Here is a 15,089-nt window from a genome sequence, read left to right on the forward strand (position 1 = left end):
TACTGAAAGAAATCCAGAAAATTATAGCTCCTTCAAATTGGAACTACTGGCAGTAGTTTGGGCTGTGACTGAACGTTTCAAACACTATCTGGCTGCTGCAGAATTTATTGTCTATATTGACAACAATCCGTTGACCCACCTGGACACAGCCAAATTAGGTGTGTTAGAACAGCGATGGATAGCCCGGTTATCTAATTACAGCTTCAAGATCAAGTATCGAGCAGGTCGCAAGAATGGAAATGCCGATGCCCTATCCCGAATGCCACACTTGAGAGATGTAGAAGAAGAAACGGGGGAGCTTGAAGAAATTGAACTACCAGCCTTCCATCATCCCAAGGCAAAACATCATCAGTCAAGTACCTATCAGAAACAACAAGAGGTGAATTTTAATCCGTTAGCACACCATAGATGGGCTGACACCCAAGACAGCAATCCGGCTGTGAAGTTGGTGAAGGAACTGTTAACTGAGCAAAGTGCATATCCCGATGAGGATGCCCCAGAAGAGACGCATCAACTCTGGAAAGAGAGAGGCAAAATGTTCCTGTATCAAGGGAAGCTCTGTAGAAGGTACACCAATCCGAAAACACATGAATTGGTTTGGCAGATTATCGTGCCTAAACAAGATGTCAAGATGGTCCTCGAAGCTTACCATAATGGTGCTGGTCACTTTGGTTGGAAAAAGTTAGAAGTACTTCTAAGAGAAAGATTTTATTGGGTCGGGATGAGAAAATCAATCGAACAGTGGTGCAGAAATTGTGGCCCGTGCAACCTCAGAAGAAACGATCAAAAGAACCAAAGAGCACCACTGCAGCCCATAATCACCAAACAACCACTTGAACTTGTAGCCATGGACCACGTGAAGTTGACACCAAGCCGGTCCGGCTATGTCTATGCCTTGACCATCGTGGACCATTATTCACGCTTCTTGGTAGTAGTACCCGTAAAAGATCTGACAGCAAAAACAGCAGCCAAAGCGTTCCAAACGTACTTTTGTAGACCCCATGGATATCCGGAACAGGTTCTCACCGACCAAGGTACAGCCTTTGAATCAGAGATCTTCAGAGAATTCTGTAATATGTATGGTTGCAAAAAGATCCGGACGACGGCCTATCATCCACAAACAAACGGCTTATGCGAGAAGATGAACCATATTGTAATAGAACTACTAAAGACTTTACCTGAGGCAGAAAGGAATCAATGGCCAGAGAAACTGCCTGACTTGGTGGATCTGTATAATCATGTCCCGGTGAGTTCCACCAATTGCACCCCAGCTTACCTTATGCGTGCAAGACCCGGCCAATTACCAATCGATCTAGAAATGGGAATTCTGAAACCAGACGCAGAAGTTCAAGACTCCAATTGGGATATCATACGGCAAAAGCAGTATCGCCAAGTGCAAGAGAGTGTGGAAAGAAGCCTTCAGCAAACTAGAGAAAGACAAGAGCGAACTTTCAACCAGAATGCTCTAGCGACCCCATTAAGACCGGGTGATCAAGTGCTCAAGAGAAACCGTCGAACCAATAAACTAGACAATCAGTGGGAAGCCGTACCCTATACAGTTTTACCAACAAGAATGGATAATCCTAAAATGTGTCTCATTAGCAAAAACGGAGGCTTAACATCTGTATTAGTGTCAAGAGACAATCTTAAATTGTGTCCGGAAGCATTGAAAGAGCCAGAAGTTGTCCAGCCAGAATCAGAAGTTATTCAACCCATGCAGGTCCAACCAGTAAAGGAAAAAGAAGAGGAAATGTATCACACCTGTATAGGAGACTTTCCCAAAACCCTACTAACATACCATGGTGCAGTAGTGGTTCCCATGGTGGCCTTTTACCCAACACCGAACCCAATACCAGAAGTAACAAAAAAGACAGGAAGAGGCTGACCCCGTACTACAGGAGATTCCAGGCCAGGAAGAACAGATTCCTGATCAGAGTGATCCCATTCACGGTGGACTTGCCAACTCCATAGTCGTGGAATTATCTTTAGCAGAGCGGGCAGATACTACATCCGCAGTAGACAGTAGTACACCACATGGAGAGATACCGCTGTTACGTAGATCACAGCGTAGTACCCAGGGTCAATTACCGGCCAGGTATGCAGATTACCAACTATAAAACTATAGTCATTGTTATCATTCTGCAACGTTTAAGCCCAGTACCTACAGAGACTTGTCTGTATGAACTTCTTGCATATTCTTGAACTTTTTATCAGCCCGGAGGCACTAAATCAAAGCTCCGGAAAGACTGCTTTTTGAACTTTGCTTTTTGCTCTTTTTGAACTTTCTTTAGACGTTATATTGATAACTCCGTTGGAAAAATGGAACTAAATTCCTGGACACAAAGTGCAGTGCCTTTCCTAGTACCTTCAAGGATAGGACTGTATTAATGGACGCTATTTGAAGTGACTTTTTACAGAACTCTATTTTTGTTTCCTTGAGTGGTTTTTGTAACTTTTAATTTTTAAGACTCTGTACATATTAATTGTTATTTCAAAATGTTATCGTCCCACAGTCCCGGAGTACTGTTCTTAACTAAGGGGGAATGTGGCACCCCTAGGGGTATTTGCCACAAAAATAGTTACTGACAGTAAATACAGATACTAAAATAGCAAGACTGCACTACCACCTCCGGCCAGAAGGGGGAGCTCCAGAGACTCCCCTTGATCCATTCTGGTCTGAGAGAAGAAATGGCAGTTGGGCTAAGGAGCTGAAAATGAGAGGTCATACAGCTGAATTTCTAACAGTCCTATGACGGTTTCCAGGCCCAAATCACCGGCCTGAGGAGAAGAGGGATAGAGAAAAAGGACATTGTGAGAACCGGGTAGCATTAATCACTACCCAGAACAGGCGCAAAGACGGATACCGGATCCGTGGCTGTATTCATTACATATAATACAGCAACCGGAAAAACATGAGGTGATATCAGCTTCACTAGGGTCGGACGCAGCAACAGACACAGAGTTCAGCGGTACTCCCGGAGGGGGTAAGCCGATAAAAGGACTCGGGTTGCCCATCGAACCAGGACCCGGAGAGGACAGATTGGGCCGGCAGCCAGTTCACATACAGAAGCAGGGCCACACAGATATTGCGTACAATAAGAGGCGAAGACCCCGGCAGGGTCAAAGTAACTCAGAGTTCCCATACAGACTCCGGTGACAGGACTGGTTGTAAATCCCTTTATGTTGAAGTAAACTGGTTAAACATTTCAGTGCCTCAGTCTTTCATTTGGACAATAGCCATCTATCCAGGATTGGGATTATCACCGCTGGGAGAACCTGCTGCTGATCAAGTAAGTGCCTGTTCCCTCACGATACCCTTTACACTGTGCATTGCCTGAGGCCACAGCACCGGGTCAAGCCACCCGTGACATCCCCCTCAAGAGACAGACCCCATTGGTCCGGTGCTGGGTACCCCGGTCTCTCAGGCGTCACACCGGCGCCCGCTGTCAGGAGATGAGCGGGCACCCAGAGCTGCAGAGGAAGAGATGTGAGCATATATTTATTTGCTTTTTACGAGTGCTGCCTTATACTACAGGTGCTGCCTTATATTACAGGGTCTTGCCTATAAGGGTACCGCCTTATACTACAGGATCTGCCTATAGGGGGGCTGCCTTATATTACAGGATCTGCCTGTAGGGGTACTGCCTTATACTACAGGATCTGCCTATAGGGGGGCTGCCTTATATTACAGGGTTTGCCTATAGAATACTGCCTTATACTACAAGATCTGCCTATAGGGGGGCTGCCTTATACTACAGGATCTGCCTATAGTGGGGCTGCCTTATATTGGAGGGTCTGCCTATAGGGGGCTGCCTTATACTACAGGCAGGGCCGCCATCAGGGCATGACGGCCGTGACTGGCGTATGGGGCCCGGTGAGCAGAGGGGGCCCGCATCGGGCCCCGTCTTATCTGCTCACCGGGCCCCTACCGGCAGCCGCAGGCTGAACCGGGCCCTTAGCGCCGACGCTGCAGCTGTTTAACCCCTTAGTGACCGAGCCAAATTTTTGAAATCTGACCAGTGTCACTTTATGTGGTAATAACTCTGCAACGCTTCAACAAATCCCAGTGATTTTGAGACTGTTTTTTCGTGACACATTATACTTTATGATAATGGTAAATTTAGTTCAACATTTTTTGTGTTAACTTATAAAAAATATAAAAAATTTGAGAAAAATGTTAAAAAATTAGCAATTTTCTAAATTTGAATGATTATCCCTTTAATCCAGATAGTCATACAACAGCAAACCATTAATAAATAACATTTCCCACATGTCTGCTTTACATCAGCACCATTTGTAAAATGTTATTTTATTTTGTTAGCATTTTAGGAGGTTTAAAAATGTAGCAGCAATTTTTCATTTTTTCAAAGAAATTTACCACATTTATTTTTTTAGGGACTTATCCATGTTTGAAGTGACTTTAGGGGCCCCATATATTGGGAAACCCCCAAACTTGATACCATTTAAAAAACAGCACCCCTAAACATATTGAAAACTGCTGTCAGGTAGTTTATTAACCCTTCAGGTGCTTTACAGGAATTAATGCAAAGTGGCATGACAGAAATGAAAATGTGTATTTTTACCACCTAAATGTTGCTAACTTCTAAACAGATTACTACAGCCATCAGACTCTAAGGCCGCGATTTGGTCATGAATTGCCATCGCAAACATCAGGACCACAAAATCATGATCGGAGGGCACCAATTGGGATAAAGAAGAAGCCCCCACACTCTGTTAACCATTTATAATGATGTAGTCACTATTGACAGCAGCATCTAAGGGGTTAAACAGATTTAGAAGGTGCAAATACTGATCGTAGCTGATACAGCAAGTTGTCAGCTATAGTATACAACCAACAGATGCTGGATTGTCATCTGTGTGGGGAGGCTATTCTCTTATATCTCAGGTCAGTTAAAAGACGTATTGGCGGTCATTAAGGGGTTAAAGCTATTGACGTGCGGGCGCGGGCCCGCACGTCAATAGTTAACAGCCGCGGCGCCGCCAGCCAATCTGAGGCTGGCAGGCGCTGACGTCAGCCGCACCGTGCGTGCATGTCGCCGGCGTCTGACATCATTGTCAGTCGCCGGCGAGTGCATGCACGCTGCAGCTGCGTGGAGACTTCGCCCACCGCAGGACCGCGGCAGGTAAGAAGAACTTTTTTTTTTTTTTTTCTTGAGAGCGGCGATCCGGGGGCCCAGGGAAGAACACTGGGGCAGAGTGTGCTGGACGCAGAGGGGGCAGAGTGTGCTGGACGCAGAGGAGGCAGAGTGTGCTGGATGCAGAGGGGGCAGAGTGTGCTGGACGCAGAGGGGGCAGAGTGTGCTGGACGCAGAGGGGGCAGAGTGTGCTGGACGCAGAGGGGGCAGAGTGTGCTGGACGCAGAGGGGGCAGAGTGTGCTGGACGCAGAGGGGGCAGAGTGTGCTGGACGCAGAGGGGGCAGAGTGTGCTGGACGCAGAGGGGGCAGAGTGTGCTGGACGCAGAGGGGGCAGAGTGTGCTGGACGCAGAGGGGGCAGAGTGTGCTGGACGCAGAGGGGGCAGAGTGTGCTGGACGCAGAGGGGGCAGAGTGTGCTGGACGCAGAGGGGGCAGAGTGTGCTGGACGCAGAGGGGGCAGAGTGCGCTGGACGCAGAGGGGGCAGAGTGCGCTGGACGCAGAGGGGGCAGAGTGCGCTGGACGCAGAGGTGGCAGAGTGCGCTGGACGCAGAGGGGGCAGAGTGCGCTGGACGCAGAGGGGGCAGAGTGCGCTGGACGCAGAGGGGGCAGAGTGCGCTGGACGCAGAGGGGGCAGAGTGTGCTGGACGCAGAGGGGGCAGAGTGTGCTGGACGCAGAGGTGGCAGAGTGTGCTGGACGCAGAGGGGGCAGAGTGTGCTGGACGCAGAGGGGGCAGAGTGTGCTGGACGCAGAGGGGGCAGAGTGTGCTGGACGCAGAGGGGGCAGAGTGTGCTGGACGCAGAGGGGGCAGAGTGTGCTGGACGCAGAGGGGGCAGAGTGTGCTGGACGCAGAGGGGGCAGAGTGTGCTGGACGCAGAGGGGGCAGAGTGTGCTGGGCGCAGAGGGGGCAGAGTGTGCTGGGCGCAGAGGGGGCAGAGTGTGCTGGACGCAGAGGGGGCAGAGTGTGCTGGACGCAGAGGGGGCAGAGTGTGCTGGACGCAGAGGGGGCAGAGTGTGCTGGACGCAGAGGGGGCAGAGTGTGCTGGACGCAGAGGTGGCAGAGTGTGCTGGACGCAGAGGGGGCAGAGTGTGCTGGACGCAGAGGGGGCAGAGTGTGCTGGACGCAGAGGGGGCAGAGTGTGCTGGACGCAGAGGGGGCAGAGTGTGCTGGACGCAGAGGGGGCAGAGTGTGCTGGACGCAGAGGGGGCAGAGTGTGCTGGACGCAGAGGGGGCAGAGTGTGCTGGACGCAGAGGGGGCAGAGTGTGCTGGACGCAGAGGGGGCAGAGTGTGCTGGACGCAGAGGGGGCAGAGTGTGCTGGACGCAGAGGGGGCAGAGTGTGCTGGACGCAGAGGGGGCAGAGTGTGCTGGACGCAGAGGGGGCAGAGTGTGCTGGACGCAGAGGGGGCAGAGTGTGCTGGACGCAGAGGGGGCAGAGTGTGCTGGACGCAGAGGGGGCAGAGTGTGCTGGACGCAGAGGGGGCAGAGTGAGCTGGACGCAGAGGGGGCAGAGTGCGCTGGACGCAGAGGGGGCAGAGTGCGCTGGACGCAGAGGGGGCAGAGTGCGCTGGACGCAGAGGGGGCAGAGTGCGCTGGACGCAGAGGGGGCAGAGTGCGCTGGACGCAGAGGGGGCAGAGTGCGCTGGACGTAGAGGGGGCAGAGTGCGCTGGACGCAGAGGGGGCAGAGTGCGCTGGACGCAGAGGGGGCAGAGTGCGCTGGACGCAGAGGGGGCAGAGTGCGCTGGACGCAGAGGGGGCAGAGTGCGCTGGACGCAGAGGGGGCAGGATGGATACGATGGAGACAGATGGGGCAGGATGGGGAGATCATATGGGGCAGAATGGATACTCATGAGGGCAGGATGGGAGAACATATGGCTGGAGCCTGCAATGAGACACACGGGGGCTAGGATGGCGAATATTACCATAGGGGCTAATTAAGGGATATTATTATTGCAGTGATGTATTTATTTTATTTTTTGAGTATACTGTTTTAAATGGGGGGAGGTCCTGTTACTGTGCAGAGTGATACTATGTCACCTTCTTTATGTGGTGTAATGTAGAGGCTGTGAAAATTAAGTAATGTATTCTGCAAGTGGAACTCAAGATAACTGTGTTATTTCTGCAGAGACGAGTCCTGGCTGGCTGGAAGAAATGATGGCGGTCTGTGCTGGATGAAAGATGAAGGACTTCACCTAGAGACGTCACTGGTGAGTCAGTGTTAACTATACACTGACACTATACACTGTATACTATATACAGAGCTCCTGTGTATAATGTCACCGGTGATCACTGTATTACCTGTAGACACTGCTTACTAATTACAGATCTCCTGTGTATAATGGCACTGATGGTGATAGTATTGTGTTTTTTTTTTTTTTATTACTGATCAGTATTGTAGTATTCAGTCACTATGTGGTGGTAATATGCGGTCTGGTCATGGTGTTGTGGTATTTGTTCCTTGTGTTTGATATTATTCGGTCACTGTGGTGGTAATATGTCATCTGGTCATAGTGCTGTGGTATTTGTTCCTTGTATGTAGTATTATAAGTCATTTTAAAAATTGAAAAATAAATAAAAATATACCTAAATTGTATTGCATATTTTAACAAATATTTAGTAGGTTACAGTAGAGTAGGAAGAAGAAGACACAAAAGAGAATAGTAAAACCAAAAACACTCAGTTTGAAAAAATGTTGCAGTAATCCGCAAGTGCTAGTAAAAGATGTAAAAAACAGGGTATTTGGTTGATACGTTTTTTGCAAAAAATGTATACTAAGCTGCTCTACCAATCTTCACGGTATACCCTTATCAGAGCAGTCCTAACTAATGTATGCAATCCCTATCTGATGTATTTAAAAACCTGATCATCTGTATATAACCTGTGTGAACAGGGTTCAGAGAGGAAAAATCCATGTGTGCATACAGGGTAGAACAGCTTTTGTGCAGATAGCCCAAGAGGAGTGGTGGAACTCCTCAGTCTTGTAAACACAAGAGAACAATTATGGAAACAGGAACACATGGGCTACAGTAGAGTAGGGCACGGCCAAAAGTGTCTACCGTGTTCTGGTGGCGGCTTAAAAAATCTTTTGGCCAAAACAAAAGCTGCTGGCTATATGTGTGATCTGGTGATGGGAACTGTTAATGTGTGATAGGTGAGAAGTGGAGATTTTCCAAGAGATGGCGGTGGGACTGTGGACAGTTCGAGGGGTGGAGCCTGGAGGCGGGGCTGGGGTGGAGCCTGGGCGGAGTCTCAAGGGGGCCCCGAAAATTTTGCCAGTATGGGGCCCCGAAATTTCTAGTGGCAGCCCTGACTACAGGATCTGTCTATAGGGAGCTGCCTTATATTACAGGATTTGCCTATAGGGGGCTGCCTTATACTACAGGATCTGCCTATAGGGGGGCTGCCTTATATTACAGGATCTGTCAATAAGGTTCTGCCTTATATTACAGGATCTGACTATGGGGGGCTGCCTTATACTACAGGATCTGCCTATAGGGGGCTGCCTTATATTACAGGATCTGCCTATAGGGGGGCTGCCTTATACTACAGGATCTGCCTATATGGGGGTTGCCTTATATTACAGGATCTGTCTATAGGGGGGCTGCCTTATACTACAGGATCTGCCTATAGGGGGGCTGCCTTTTACTACAGGATCTGCCTATAGGAGGGCTGCCTTATATTACAGGATCTGCCTAATAGGGGGCTGCCTTATACATTTAAATGTTGTTTTGCACTCTTCTGAACCCTCAGTTAACCTTCCTGACAACTTTTCTGGCGATAAAGATACATTTTGTACGTTCAGGGAGAGTTGTAAATTATTGTTTTCTCTTAGACCCTGATCATCTGGGAATGAGGCTCAGCGGGTAGGGATTATTATCTCCTTACTTAGGGAGGGTCCCCAATCTTGGGCTTTCTCGCTGCCCCCTAATGCTCCTGAGTGGATGTCAGTAGATAGGTTCTTTGAGGCCCTAGGACTTATCTATGATTAACCGGACCGTGTCAGATTGGCAGAGGACACTATTATGGGTCTGGTTCAGGGAAAGCGCTCAGCCGAGTGGTACAGCTCCGAGTTCCGTCGATGGTCCACTGAGGTGTCTTGGGATGACTGCACGCCGAGATGTCAGTTCAGGAGTGGACTGTTGGATTACCTGAAGGACGCTCTCGTTCTCCATCCTCCCAGCTCATTGGAGGAAGCTGTGACTCAGGCTATCCATATGGATCAGAGGCTGCGGGAGAAAGGGGTTACACAACGAGAGGTTCCGTTGCTTCTTGCTGGTTCTGTTGATTTTCCTCTGTCTGAACATATGGAGGTGGGGGCCGCCAACCTTGAGGAGAAGGAGAGGAGATGGCGACTTGTAGGAAAACAGTGTTTTTACTGCGGAGATCCTGGACATTGGAAAAAGGACTGTGTAAGTTAGGGAATGTTAGGTTGGAGACTCTTATTCATGTTGTTGCCATTGACAAAACACCACTGGCTAAGAATGTCATCAAATGTGTTTCAGAGGAGTTTCTCCTTAAAGTGAGTTCCCCTACACCAGGAATGTATTTAATGTTTTGTTTTGGACAATCTGCCTGTGGGACTGGTGTTGGGGTTACCCTGGCTACAAGTACATAATCCTGTGATAAACTGGGAATCTCGGGACATTGTTAAATGGGGTCCTAATTGTAGTAAAAATTGCCTCACTACTGTACTTGTGTCATTCGACAGTCTGGAGGGTATTCCGGAGTACCTGAAGGACTTTGAGGATGTGTTCTCTGAAAAGGAGGCTGAGGTTCTACCACCACACCACCCATTCGATTGTTCTGTTGATCTCGTTCCCGGTGCCATATTGCCCAAAGCCCGTTTGTACAACCTTTCCGGCCCTGAGCGAGCATCTATGAAAGAGCATATCTCTGATGGCCTCCGTAAAGGGCACATTCGGCCATCTGTCTCTCCCTTGGCGACGGTATTCTTTTTTTGTGAAGAAAAAGGATGGTGGTTTATGCCCATGCCTTGATTTTCAAGAACTGAATAAAATCACTATAAGAAACAATTATCCCCTCCCACTTATACCCGATTTGTACAATCAATTATCGGGGGACAGGTGGTTCTCTAAGTTGGACCTCAGGGGAGCATACAATCTCATCCATATTCATGAGAGAGATGAGAAGAAAACTGCATTTCTCACCTCTGAGGGTTTGTTTGAAAATTTGGTTATGCCCTTTGGCCTGACTAACGTGCCAGCAGTGTTCCAGAATTTCCTGAATCATGTTTTGTCTGATTTTGTTGGGTGTTTCATGGTAGTTTATTTGGATGACATCCTCATATATTCATATATTCTTCTGACAAGCAGAATTACATGAGCCACCTCCGGGCGGTTCTTCAGAGGCTTAGGGAGAACTCACTATTTGCTAAACCGGAGAAGTGTTCATTTTTTGCTCAAGAATTTTCCTTTCTTGGGGTCATATTGTCTGTTGAAGGGTTTCGCATGGACCCTAGGAAGATACATGCTATTGTGGTGCAACCCAGGGATCTCAAGGGTCTTCAGCGTTTTCTGGGTTTCGCTAATTATTATAGAAAATTCATTAAGGGGTTTTCTCAGGTGGTCAAACCCCCTCACGGATTTAACTCGTAATGGGGCTGATCTCAAGAACTGGTCAGCTCCAGCTGTGGTGGCGTTTTCTTCCTTGAAGAACTGTTTCATGACTGCCTCTGTATTGGTTTAACCTAATTTGTCTAAACCATTTATTGTAGAGGTAGATGCCTCGGAGGTGGGAGTGGGGGCTGTGTTGTCTCAGGGGCCCACCACGTTGACTAACTTAAGACCCTGTACCTTCTTTTCCGAAAAAAATTTCATTTGCGGAGAGGAATTATGATGTGGGTAACCAGGAGCTATTGGCCATTAAATTGGCGTTCGAGGAATAAAGGCATTTTTTTGAGGGGGCTGTCCATTGTATCACTGTCATTACGGATCACAAGAACCTGTCTTACATCGTGTCCGCCAAACGTTTAACTCCGAGACAGGCAAGGTGGTCACTTTTTTTTCCCCCGATATCAGTTTTCTACTACTTACAGACGAGGGTCCAAAAATGTGAAGGCTAATTCTTTATTTCGTAGCCTAGATCCAATATCACCTCCTAAACCTCCTTCCTGCATTCTTCAGCGTGGAGTGGTGGTGTGGTTGCGGTGTTCTCTGCATTGGATCGAGAGATTCATGAGGCCCAATCTCTTGCTCCTTCATCCATACCTGATAATGAGCTCTTTGTGCCTCTTCAGTATCGATTAAGGGTGCTTCAGGAGTTCCATGACTCGGTTATGGGTGGGCATCCTGGAATTTCAGCCATGTGTAAAGCCATCACTAGGCTGTTTTGGTTGCCCTCGTTGGCTTCTGACGTCACTGGGTTTGTGTCCTCCTGTAAAACTTGTGCCTGTGCAAAAACACCCCGTAACTGGCCGGCCGGGGAATTGGTGCCACTGCCAATTCCAAATAGATTGTGGACTCATCTGTCCATGGATTTTATCACCAATTTTCCCCCCTCTAATGGCAAAACCGTGATCTGGGTAGTTGTTGATAGGTTCAGTAAACAGGCGAATTTTGTACCGTTGGCGGGCCTCCCTAATGCTGAGACTCTATCAAAACTATTCATTGAGCATATGGTCCGATTGCATGGTGTGCCTGTCAGTGTGGTGTCTGATAGCGGGGTGCAATTTGTGGCAAATGTGGCAAAAATCTGGAGGGCTTTTTGTAAAAGGCTGGGTATCAGTCTGACCTTTTCATCGGCCTACCTTCCCAAGACCAATAGTCAGACAGAAAGGACCAATCAGTCTTTGGAGCAGATATTACGGTGTCTTGCCATGTCTAGACAGGGTGATTGGTGCTCTGCGGTACCCATGGCGGAATTTGCTTTCAATAATCATGTCAATAAGTCCACTGGTACTTCCCCGTTCTTCTGCAACTATGGGTTTCACCCCCACGTTGGTGAGTTTTCCTGGCTGGATTCGGGGTGTCCAGGGCAGATTCAGCCTTCCTGCGGTTGGAGGAGGTTTGGAGGGAGGTTCAGAGAAACACTGGGGAGGCTCAGGGCAAATATAAATTTTTTGCAGATAAAGGACGTTCTGTGGTGGGGGATAAGGTATGGTTATCCACCAAGAATAAACTGTAAGATTGAGGATTCCCTCTGCTAAATTGGGTCCCAAGTTTAATGGCCCTTATGAAAGTTTAGAGGTGGTTAATCCTTTGGCCTTTCGCCTGCGCTTGCCTCCGTCCTTGCGGATCCCCAATGTGTTCCATAAGGCCCTTCTGAAGCTGTCGGCGCCTTCCTCAGATAGTCTTTCTCGCACCCGCTGCCTGTTGTGGTGGATGGCCAGACTAAGTATGATGTGGAACGGGTGGTGAATTCTCGTATGCTCTGCGTTCACTTTAGTACTTGGTCCATTGGAAAGGTTACAGTCCTGAGGACCGGTCGTGGGTGTCGGCACGTTCAGTCCATGCGGATTGGTTGATCTGGACCTTTCACTCTCGTTGTCCAGGGAAGCCTGGGGGTCCACTGGCCCTCATTGAGAGGGGAATACTGTCATGATCCTGTCTAGAGTTTGTTTTCAGCTATCCTCTCTCTGGACTGGTGTATTACCAAGTTTTTAACACTAAGGTTCGGATACGGCTTTAAAGAAGGCTACTACTTGCAATATAAAGCAATTTTATTTCAAAGTACAAAATTAAAGGAATGGTATGATTGAATAGTATGATTGTGTACACATTTGTATATTTTAAGATACAAAGTACATATAAGGATTAAATTCATATAATGATTAAGCACATATACTCACATCATCCGTCACCGAGGAGCTTTTAAACATCATCTGTCTGGAAAATCAGAGAAGCAACACCAAGACAGAGAACCCCTGGAAAATAAACAACACTGCACGGGCATCCCCACTTATGCAAGTATCTCAACACTACACATGTAAGTACAGGTACACCAGTTTATGCTTTTGTCTTAATCTTGTTTCTCTGGCCTTATATAGTGATTTGCACTATGTTTAACTTTGGTTTCACCCTGCCCTTCAAGTGATCAGCTTTCATGATTGGATGAGACCAAGATATCAGTCATACATCAGACAATGGGTCATAAACCCATAGATACATAAAAGCCCACAAGGGTTAGATAAAACTACCACAGACAGAGGTTAAATAAACCTTACTGTTTTACAATAACAAACAGAAACATAGAACTGTTTGTGAGGTACAAGGGCTTCAGACAATAAATAAACAGCTCTCAAGATTGTGTCACAATGAGCATTGTCTGTCTGTAAATGTATGACAAGAAATGCTGCTCTTTAACCCCTTCAAGTCGCGGCCCTTTTTCATTTTTGCGTGTTTGTTTTTCGCTTCCCTCGTTCCCAGAGCCATAACTTTTTTATTTTTCCATCAATATGGTCATGTGAGGGCTTATTTTTTGTGGGACAAGTTGTACTTTTGAACGACACCATTGGTTTTACCATGTCTTTTACTAGAAAACGGGAAAAAAATTCCAAGTGTGGTGAAATTGCAAAAAAAGTGCAATCCCACACTTGTTTTTTGTTTGGCTTTTTTGCTAGGTTCACTAAATGCTAAAACTGACCTGCCATTATGATTCTCTAGGTCATTACGAGTTCATAGACACCTAACATGACTAGGTTATTTTTTATCTAAGTGGTGAAAAAAAATTCCAAACTTTGCTAAAAAAAAAAAAAAAAAAAAAAAAGGGCCATTTTCCGATACCCGTAGCGTCTCCATTTTTCGTGATCTGGGGTCGGGTGAGGGCTTATTTTTTGCGTGCAGAGCTGATGTTTTTAATGATACCAGATACGTTCTTTTGATCGCCCGTTTTTGCATTTTAATGCAATGTCGCGTCGACCAAAAAAACGTAATTCTGGCGTTTCGGATTTTTTTCTCGCTACGCCGTTTAGCGATCAGGTTAATGCTTTTTTTTAATTGATAGATCGGGCAATTCTGAACACGGCGATACCAAATACGTGTAGGTTTGTTTTTTTTTTATTGTTTTATTTAGGATGGGGCGAAAGGGGGGTGATTTAAACTTTTATATTTTTTATATTTTTTCATATTTTTAAAAACATTTTTTTTTTACTTGTGCCATGCTTCAATAGCCTCCATGGGAGGCTAGAAGCTGGCATAGCCTGATCGGCTCTGCTACATAGCAGCGATCATCAGATCGCTGCTATGTAGCAGAAATGCAGGTGTGCTGTGAGCGCCGACCACAGGAGGGAGCTCACAGCAGACCTGCATCAGTAACCATAGAGGTCTCAAGGACCTCTATGGTTACCTTCCTGATGCATCGCCGACCCCCGATCATGTGACGGGGGTCGGCGATGACGTCATATCCGGCCGCCCGGCCGGATGCGGTAGTTAAATGCCGCTGTCTGTGTTTGACAGCGGCATGTAACAGGTTAATAGCGGCGGGTGAATAGCGATTTCACCCGCCGCTATTGCGCGCACATGTCAGCTGTACAAAACAGCTGACATGTCGCGACTTTGATGTGGGCTCACCGCCGGAGCCCACATCAAAGGGGGATTCACGGCATGCGCAGTAGATGTACGGCGCATGTCGTGAAGGGGTTAATAGTTTGTATGCATTCAGTATATTTCAAAATTGACTCAAAATAGCCATTTTTATATTCACATTACAACTGGTCATGCGGGGGTTAAACCCTTCTGCTTGGAGCTGGCTGGGCTTTTTCAGTCCTCTGCAGTCTGCTGGCCAGTGTGAGTGATAGTTCATGCTTCCAGGCTAGAGCAGCTGACCCGTATACCCTGGTGATCCTTCTGCCTCTGACTTCCCGTATTTGTGTGAGACCCGATCCTTATCCCTGACTTACTGTTCGTCTGGTGGTTTTACTTACAGTGTATGACTCGGCCTGATCTCTGAACCCCGCCTCTTGCTTTCTGTCTCTGA

The sequence above is a fragment of the Ranitomeya imitator genome, chromosome 1 (assembly GCF_032444005.1).
Source record: "Ranitomeya imitator isolate aRanImi1 chromosome 1, aRanImi1.pri, whole genome shotgun sequence".
NCBI lineage: Eukaryota > Metazoa > Chordata > Amphibia > Anura > Dendrobatidae > Ranitomeya > Ranitomeya imitator.